This window comes from Rattus norvegicus, chromosome 17 (assembly GCF_036323735.1).
Source record: "Rattus norvegicus strain BN/NHsdMcwi chromosome 17, GRCr8, whole genome shotgun sequence".
Taxonomy (NCBI): domain Eukaryota; kingdom Metazoa; phylum Chordata; class Mammalia; order Rodentia; family Muridae; genus Rattus; species Rattus norvegicus.
Window position 1 is genome coordinate 29,827,220 of NC_086035.1, and position 10,216 is coordinate 29,837,435.

General features: G+C 43.3%; 1 pseudogene; it reads right to left on the reverse strand.

The window, feature by feature from the left end:
• Positions 1-1,847: 1,847 nt before the first annotated feature.
• On the reverse strand, positions 1,848-6,867 carry Erp29-ps1 (endoplasmic reticulum protein 29, pseudogene 1; annotated as a pseudogene).
• Positions 6,868-10,216: the final 3,349 nt, after the last annotated feature.

A 10,216-nucleotide genomic window follows, 5' to 3' on the forward strand; every position in this document is an offset into this window, starting at 1 on the left:
CAGAGAGCTGCTGCGGGCAGGGATCCGCGGGTTTGGGACTCCTGCTAAATACTGGAAGTGCCCGGTCCTAGAGGAATTCTGCCTCTGTGTGTCCTGAGTTCACCAGGCAGGTCGCTTGCAGCAGAAAAGTTGGTCTTACCTGTGGTCCCGAGGCTCAAGTTTGCTCGTGGGGTGCTGCCTACGAGCTCTCCGCAGCAGCAGCAACCAGGAAGATCTGCGCCGCTCTTTCCGGGAGCTTCCGTGCACCAGGGTTTCAGATGGCGTTTGGTGTTTTCCTTTGGCCGACATTAAACCTTCTTAATTACAAAAGACAGCATCCACCACTCCTTTCCAATTAATTTTGGCTTTGTGGGTCCCTGTTCAGGCACCAATTATGTTGTCTGAATATTCACATGGAAATGAAAGCACAAGTCTATTCTCCCTAGATAGGCACCCATTACAACCTAACCTGATGAGCCAATAACTTTACTGGGGTTGCTTACAAGAGTATGGGTTAAAGGTTACCTACAGGAGCATGTAGAACTCAAAGGCAGCGATATCACCAAAAAGTCCAGCCCAGCATGGATGGCAATTCACAAAGGATGCATCCCTGTGTTTTTTGTAGGACTTTCAGATAGCTCAGCCGGTGGGAAGGTCTTCTCTTTGTAGCACTCATTACTACTCACATAACTTTGAGAGGAGCCTATAAATCTCATAAGTTTCAGGAGCCTCCTGAGATTTGTAAGTTGTATGTACTTTCTGAGAAGTCTTCCTCCAGGAGGGAATGTTTCATTCTGGAGGAAATGACTACACAGCACTTATACTAGGGCTTAATCCCTGGGGTAGAAGTAAGGCTTTGGGAGGCAAGAGAATTTTGTGATTCATCCCCCCATTTCTACAGTTAAATGGGCCTGTCTACACTGCTGCTTGCCTTGAACTTGAACATCTTTGGCAACTGGCTTCCTTACAATATGCACCCTGTAAGTGAGCACTGTGGACCCACATAGCAGTCACAGAATCTCTCCTTCCCGAGTTATGGTCACAAGTTCTTGAAATAGTTCTGGTCTGCAGTGTGGAAAGTTAGATGGCAACTTTGTTGGAGCTGGGAACTTGAGTAACCACAGCAGATTTTTCCCCAACAGTTCTCAGAGATGTCACCCCCATCTTCCATGGATCACTCAGATCTTCTGAGTTCAACCAGGCAGGAGACCATGACTGCTGCCATCTCGGGTAACACTACTAGGGCTCTATCAGGGTTGATGGATAGTCTCACAGTGTCTTCCAGGATGGTGTTCAGTAAACCAGATGCTCCTGGTGGCCTCAGAGCAAAATGGTCTTCCTTTATCCTGTGTTATGTTTTGAATGAAAATGGACCCCATAGGCCCATAGGGAGTGGCATCATTAGGCTCTGTGGCCTTTTGGAGGAAGTGTGTCACTGGGTGAAGGGAGGATGTCAGGACGAGGGAACTTTGAGGTCTCTTTCTTTCTGTCTGTCTTTCTGTCTGTGTGTCTGTCTGTCTGTCTGTCTTCCTTCCTTCTTTCCTTTCTTTTTCTTTTCTTTTTAACCAAAACAAACTTTTATTTGATCAGAATTACCCCATCAAGGACCTGGGTAGTACCTCCCTCTATAGTGCCAATTCCTGTTGGGGCATAGGCATCTCGAGTCAGCACACAGATTCTCCACAGATTGGCTCTAGGGATGTCCTAAGTCCGATCTCAGCAGCATGAATGTCCAGGCAGACTCAGGGCACAGGTTTCAGGCTCAGGACTGCTTTGCTCCACTGCCCTTTCCACCCTACAGGGTCCCCACAGTCAGCAGGTAGCTCTCCCTTCCTGCTCTCAGCAAACCCTAGCTACCCCACGCCCCATCACAGCTCCTCCTTCTCAGCCCCGTTATTCTGGAAGGCAGTCAGGATGTTCAAACTCTTCTGAAGCTCTTCCTTCTTGCTGTCATTCATCTTGTTCTCAGTCAGCTTACTGATCTGGGACATCTCTGAGGCCAGAAAGTCTTAACCTTGGTCCAAGATCCCATGATCTTCAGGTGCTGGCTAGCCCACTTCTTGTGTGCCTCCTTCATACCTGAGAGGCTGTCCTGCCCCTCTTTCGGTTTGCCTGGTGGGTCTCTACGCCAGAGGCCTCAATGAACTCACTTCCAGGGCATCCTATGAGGGCAGACATCCATCCAGGCATGCCGAGATAGGCTCCCTGCCCCTTTAGCCAATACTGGATGGCTTCAACCTTAACTGCCCCACTGTACGGGACAGAATTTTCAAAGTCCCCATCCTGGAAGAGGTAGAAGACTGGGTAGTTCTCTTTGTCCAGCTTGTACTTCTCACTTAGCTCCATGTTCAGCTTGCCACTGTAGTCTGAGATCCCCACCTCTGCCACCAAGAGATCATCGCTGGAGGCTGAGTTCTCAGCCAGATGCTTGAACTTGTCTTGCTTCTCTCCATAGGGATACTGGGTGTCAAACTTCACCAAGATGAATTTGTTTTTGGGAATGCCCCTGTAGAAAGTGACTATGTCCATGGGAAGGGAGCCCTTCGCGTGCAGGCCGCTGCCTCCATGCGCAGCAGAGAGTAGCAGGAGGCCCAGGAGAACAGACAGAGTGAGGAGAGTGAAACGGAATCGGCACGGTGGCAGCCAACATGGCAGGTTGTGGGAGCTTTGAGGTATTATAAGTTCAAGCTATCACACAGATCTTTTACTTGCTTGGTTAAAGTCACACTGAGGTATTTTATAGTATTTGGGACTATTATGAAGGGTGTCGTTTCCCTAATTTCTTTCTCAGCTTGTTTCTCTTTTGTGTAGAGGAAGGCTACTGATTTATTTGAGTTAATTTTATACCCAGCCACTTTACTGAAGGTGTTTATCAGCTTTAGTAGTGGAACTTTTGGGATCACTTAAATATACAATCATATCATCTGCAAATAGTGATATTTTGACTTCTTCCTTTCCGATCTGTATCCAATTGATCTCCCTTTGTTGTCTGATTGCTCTGGCTAGAACTTCAAGAACTATATTGAATAAGTAGGGAGAGAGTGGGCAGTCTTGTCTAGTCTCTGATTTTAGTGGGATTGCTTCAAGTTTCTCTCCATTTAGTTTAGTGTTAGCTACTGGTTTGCTGTATATGGCTTTTACTATGTTTAGGTATGAGCCTTGAATTCCTGCTCTTTCCAGGACTTTTATCATGAAGGGGTGTTGAATTTTGTCAAATGTTTTCTCAGCATCTAATGAAACGATCATGTGGTTTTTATCTTTCAGTTTGTTTATATAGTGGACTATGCTGATGGTTTTCCATATATTAAACCATCCCTGCATCCCTGGTATGAAGCCTACTTGATCATGATGGACGATTGTTTTGATGTATTCTTGGATTCGGTTTGCAAGAATTTTATTGAGTAGCTTTGCATCAATTTTTATAAGGGAAATTGATCTGAAGTTCTCTTTCTTTGTTGGGTCTTTGTGTGGTTTAGGTATAAGAGTAATTGTGGCTTCATAGAAGGAATTCGGTAGTGCTCCATCTGTTTCAATTTTGTGGAATAGTTTGGATAGTATTGGTATGAGGTCTTCTATGAAGGTCTAATAGAATTCTTAACTGAACCCATCTGGACCTGGGCTCTTTTTGGTTGGGAGACCTTTAATGACTGCTTCTATTTCCTTAGGAGTTATGGGGTTGTTTAAATGGTTTATCTGTTCCTGATTTAACTTCGGTACCTGGTATCTGTCTAGGAAATTGTCCATTTCCTCCAGATTTTCAAGTTTTGTTGAATATAGGCTTTTGTAGTATGATCTGATGATTTTTTTTAATTTCCTCTGATTCTGTAGTTATGTCTCCCTTTTCATTTCTGATTTTGTTAATTTGGACATACTCTCTGTGTTCTCTCGTTAGTCTGGCTAAGGGTTTATCTATCTTGTTGATTTTCTCAAAGAACCAACTTTTGGTTCTGTTGATTCTTTCTATGGTCCTTTTTGTTTCTACTTGGTTGATTTCAGCTCTGAGTTTGATTATTTCCTGCTGCCTTCTCCTCCTGAGTGTGTTTGCTTCTTTTTGTTCTAGAGCTTTTAGGTGTGCTGTCAAGCTGGTGACATATGCTCTCTCCTGTTTCTTTCTGCAGGCACTCAGAGCTATGAGTTTTCCTCTTAGTACAACTTTCATCGTGTCCCATAAGTTTGGGTATGTTGTACCTTCATTTTCATTAAATTCTAAGAAGTCTTTAATTTCTTTCTTTATTTCTTCCTTGACCAGGTTATCATTGAGTAGAGCATTGTTCAACTTCCATGTATATGTGGGCATTCTTTCCTTATTGTTATTGAAGACCAGCTTTAGCCCATGGTGGTCTGATAGCACTCATGGGATTATTTCTATCTTTCTGTATCTGTTGAGGCCTGCTTTATGACCTATTATATGGTCAATTTTGGAGAAAGTACCATGAAGTGGTGAGAAGAAGGTATATCCTTTTGTTTTAGCATAGAATTTTCTATAAATATCTGTTAAGTCCATTTGGTTCATGACTTCTGTTAGTCTGACTATGTCCCTGTTTAATTTCTGTTTCCATGATCTGTCCATTGATGAGAATGGGGTGTTGAAATCTCCTACTGTTATTGTGTGAGGTGCAATGTGTGCTTTGATGTAATGCTTCTTTTATGTATGTAGGTGCCCTTTTATTTGGAGCATAGATATTTAGGATTGAGAGTTCATCTTGGTGGATTTTTCCTTTGATGAATATAGAGTGTCCTTCTTTATCTTTTTTGATGACTTTTGGTTGAAAATCGATTTTATTCGATTAGCTTGCTTCTTCAGACCATTTGCTTGGAAAGTTGTTTTCCACCCTTTTACTCTGAGGTAGTGTCTGTCTTTGTCTCTGAGGTGTGTTTGCTGTAGGCACCGAAATGTTGGGTCCTCATTGCATATTCAGATTTTTCATCTGTGTCTTTTTATTGGGGAGTTGAGGCCATTGATATTAAGGAATAGTGATTGTTGCTTCCTGTTATATTCATGTTTGGATGTGAGATTATGTTTGTGTGCTTGTCTTCTCTTTGTTTTGTTGCAAAATGATGATTACTTTCTTGCTTTTTCTATGGTGTAGCTTGCCTCCTTATGTTGGGCTTTACCATTTATTATCCTTTGTAGGGCTGGATTTGTAGAAAGATATTGTGTAAACTTGGTTTTGTCATGGAATATCTTGGTTTCTCCATCTAGGTTAATTGAGAACTTTGCTGGATACAGTAACCTGGGCTGGCATTTTTGTTCTCTTAGGGTCTGTATGACATCTGTCCAGGATCTTCTGGCTTTCATACTCTCTGTTGAGAAGTCTGGTGTAATTCTGATAGGTCTGCCTTTATATGTTTCTTGACATTTTTCCCTTCCTGCTTTTAATATTCTTTCTTTGTTTTGTGCATTTGGTGTTTTGACTATTATGTGATGGGAGGAGTTTCTTTTCTGGTCCAATCTATTTGGAGTTCTGTAGGCTTCTTGTACGTTTATGGGCATCTCTTTTTTTAGGTTAGGATTAATATAGTAAAAATGTCCATTTTACCAAAAGCAATCTACAGATTCAAAGCAATCCCCATCAAAATTCCAACCCAATTCTTCATAGAGTTAGACAGAACAATTTGCAAATTCATCTGGAATAACAAAAAACCCAGGATAGCTAAAACTATCCTCAACAATAAAAGGACTTCAGGGGAATCACTATCCCTGAACTAAAGCAGTATTACAGAGCAATAGTGTTAAAAACTGTATGGTATTGGTACAGAGACAGACAGATAGACCATTGGAATAGAATTGAAGACCCAGAAATGAACCCACACACCTAAGGTCACTTGTTTTTGCAAAGGAGTCAAAACCATCTAATGGAAAAAAGATAGCATTTTCAGCAAATGGTGCTGGTTCAACTAGAGGTCAGCATGTAGAAGAATGTAGATCGATCCATTCTTATCACCCTATACAAAGCTTAAGTCCAAGTAGATCAAGGACCACCACATCAAACCAGATACACTCAAACTAATAGAAGAAAAAGTGGGAAAGAATCTTGAACACATGGGCACTGGCGAAAATTTCGTGAACAAAACACAAATGGCTTATGCGCTAAGATCAAGAATTGACAAAGGGGATCTCATAAAAATACAAAGCTTCTTTAAGGCAAAGGACACTGTTGTTAGGACAAAAGGGCAACCAACAGATTGGGAAAAGATCTTTACCAATCCTCCATCTGATAGAGGGCTAATATCCAAAATATACAAAGGACTCACAAAGTTAGACAACAGGGAGACAAATAACCCCATTACAAATGGGGTTCATGGATGTAGATCTCTCCTGAGAGACACAGCCAGAATACAACAAATACATAGGCGAATGCCAGCATCAAACCACTGAACTGAGTTCGGGACCCCCGTTGAAGGATTCAGAGAAAGGACTGAAAGAGCTTGAAGGGGTTCAAGACCCCATATGAACAACAATGCCAACCAACCAGAGCTTCCAGAGCCTAAGCCACTACCCAAAGACTATACATGGACTGACCCTGGGCTCCAACCTCATAGGTAGCAATGAATATCCTAGTAAGATCACCAGTGGAAGGGGAAGCCCTTGGTTCTCCAAGACTGAACCCCCAGTGAACGTGATTGCTGGGGGGAGGGCGGTAATGGGGGGAGGATGGAGAGGGGAACACCCATAAAGAAGGGGATGGGGAGGTGTTAGGGGGATGTTGGCCTGGAAACAGGGAAAGGGAATAACAATTGAAATGTAAATAAGAAATACCCAATTTAATGAAGATGGAGGAAAAAAAAGAAAAAAATAAGTTCAAGCTAGTCCTATTGTGTCACTCTCTCCGATGCCTGCCAACCTGCATCTCAGCTCTCAACTCTCAGCTACCTTTCCAGCAGCATGTTTGCCTGCCCTCTGCCATGCTTCTCACCATGATGAGGATGGGCTAAACCTCTTACGTGTATGGCAGCCATACTTAAACATTTTCCTTTATAAGAGTTGCCTTGATCATGGTTTCTCTTCCCAGCAGTAGAATTTTGACTTACACACTGTGATCTGAAGAACGGAGGGGGACAATGGTTGCAGCCATACCAAAAGGAAAAAAATTACCTAAATCCCAGTTATAACAGTGCTTGATGTCACAGCTCTGTATTCAAATAACCCTGAAGAAGGCATCAAGATGGCAGGAGCAAGGTGATTCACTGTCAGTTACCTGTGGAATTCAGAACCAGTGTCCTCTCTTGACCTTTACATACAGAGGTGCACATAACTTCTTAGCCTGTTTGATATATCATTTGCCATGTTTTCCACAGCTTTCCTCTAAAAACGAGATTATGAAGTAAGTGGTGCCTCTAATATTGTTCAGTAAACAGCCTGCATACCAGCCCATAGTGGTCCTGAGTATGTTCCTAATGATGTCCTTTCCTGGGTTCTGCTGTCTGTACAGCAGAATGACCAATGCATCAGAACTGCCTTCCAACTCCTGCCCCAGAAAAGGTTCAGCACCCCATTCCTTTCCTTCACCTCCTCCGGGGTGCTAATTAACTATGATAAAATTGGTAAGGAAGGAGAGAAGCTTCTAGACTCTACTCTCAGCAGCAACTAGTCAGCGGCTAGGCAGGATTTTTTTCTACTAAGTTTAGAAATGCCCATGCCTTCAGCAGCTAAAACAATTACAAGTTCTCCAAGGTAAGTTCCTCCTCTAGCTCCCTGCCGGGTGGCCTAGAACAGGACTCAGAGTCATCATGAGGTGCCCAGCCCCCACTCCTTCCTGACATCAAATTGTCTCTTGCTCCCTCCTGGAAGGACACCATCTGCCACAACTGTCTCCTCCATCTGTGTCTCCTTTTGCTTAAGGGACTTCCACTGGGAATCTGGAAATAGCTTCCTCGTTTCAATCATTCTCACAGGCCTTGTGGTCTTTGTGTCTCAGTGACAGACCATCTCAGGTTCCTACTGGGCTGTATGCCCACAGTGTGGGTGGCTGCTGTTAGGGTATTGTACCTTTATTCATTTCATAGTCACTGCTGAGCTACCTGCAGACAGTGTGCTAATTACTGGGTGGTAGGCAGGCAAGCATAGTGCTTGGAAACCACAGGCTTGGAGGGATGCCTTGGGGTTGCTCAGAGAAGCTTTCTGGAGATGCTGATGAACCACACCTCTATAGAGAGCTGATCTGGGTCTACCTCTCGTTACCTCTGTAGGCTTTAATACTATTTCTTTGGGAACTTCAGAGTACCAATCTTCCTTCAATACTTTGGTCTTCCAATTTTGACTCAGAAGGTGACAGCTGGGATCCTCCCTAGGGTCTTGATTTCATGTTTTCTGCGACGAAGCCAAAATCCAGCCTCAGTCACTGCCGTGTTGGTCAGCTTCCAGCATAGTTCTCTACTGACCTGGTGGAGTGACTTCAACATCACTTAACATTCTCATATTTGAAGTAAAAGGATGAGATCTACAGAGAGGAGGGAAGACTGGCCTCAGAATTGGTTCAACCCCAGCATCATTCTCCTGATGGCAAAATTGGTCAATACTAACTCTGCTTCCTCCTCACCTGGGCAGAAGAATTCAGAGGAGAAAATTATTGGAAGATGAAAGAGGGCTGCATGAGAACAAAGGGCATGCCACACATGCAAACATGCACACACTACGGTTCTCTGAAGTCTTTGATACAAAGGGAATTTGGAATCATCAAACCTGACTTTACAGCACTGAAGCAGGAGTGCTAACAAGAGCATGGTAGTCCTAAGCATGATATGGTGACAGATGTGATGACCACCAGCACTAGGCATGCAGAGACAAGACAATTACCAATTTTGAGGCCGTGGGCTATCTGGGTATAGATCTTTTTCTAGAATATGAGATCCGGGTCCCATCTCCATTATGAGAAAAAAAAAGCAAAATAAAATTGAGTGTGTACATGCCTCACATGCTCTCTAGCCTCATTTTCCCTGTGTATAATGGGATTGTCTCTATAGGGTTCAAGTGAGATGGCATGCATGAATTCTTTTGAAAATGTCAAAGACGGTGCAAATTAAAATACAGTGGTATAATGCATCCTGTAACATTGGAGGCCAGGGCCCAATACCCTAATAGGGAAGCAAGCTATCCTGTCTATAGCCATGAGCTCCTGGATCTCATCAAAATGAAAGGAACCATCTTGGAATTCTCTTAATATGACTATGACTCCTGTTCACCTCCTGGGCACATCACTGCATAAATCTTAGAATCCCGGCAGTGAAGATAGATGGGATGGGCCTTCTCAGTCCATTTCACCATTGGGCACTGTTGAAATACTGAATTCTTATTTACTGTCCCAAGAAGTGCCCAGACACTGGTAGCCAAATGAATGCACCTTACCTCAGTTATCAAACAAGTGAGTCTTTACTTGTCCTTTAACTTAGATACTTGGTGGTTATTACAGTTTGAATTTGGAATGTCCCTAGGGGCTCAGGTATGAAGTTTGCTTCCAAAATATTGGCACTAATTTTAGGGCTGTGGAACCCTTAAGAGGTAGGGCTCTACTGGCAGGAATAGAGCAATGCCTTTGAAGATTGTAGTTTCTAGTTTCTGTCCACATTCTATCTCATGGCCTGCTGTAATGTGAGCAAGGGCTCCCACACTCTCCTGCCACCATGAGCACAACTTTCCAGTATGTCTCCCCTGTCACAATGAACTGAAACCTTCTAATACCGTGAGCCCAAATAAATCTCTCCTCCTTTATGTTGTTTTTGTCAAAAATTGAAGTCATGGCAGAATGTAGCTGTATGGTACAAGGAGGTTAGAAACCATCAGGTCTCCATGTTAAGTGTCCTGGTGGGCATTCCAAACAGATGAACATTCTGGCTTCTGGGTAATGAGAAACCTAGTCAGCCACAGAAGCACTCTGCACACTGCCTGTCAGAGAGGATGGGGAAGGTGTTACTTCCAACTTCTGCCCAGGTCTCTTGACACATCAATCCTCTACCCCTTTCCTCCTCCACTGTCATCACCTACTTCTGTTCTCTCTCCATGCAGATCTCAAGTATTTCTTATTAAAGTCAATGACCTGTTCTAGCTCCTGACTCAGAATGGGCAGAGCTTGACACTTAGGCTAATTTGGGAATTGTAGAATCAAATGTATCGTTCTCTCTGCTCATACACCAGACAGATGGTCAGAAAGTCATCTAATGTGAGCCAATATACTTAAGCAATCTTGTTACTGCTGGGATCTCCATTGAGTACACTTACACATGCAGGTGTAAAGCCCAT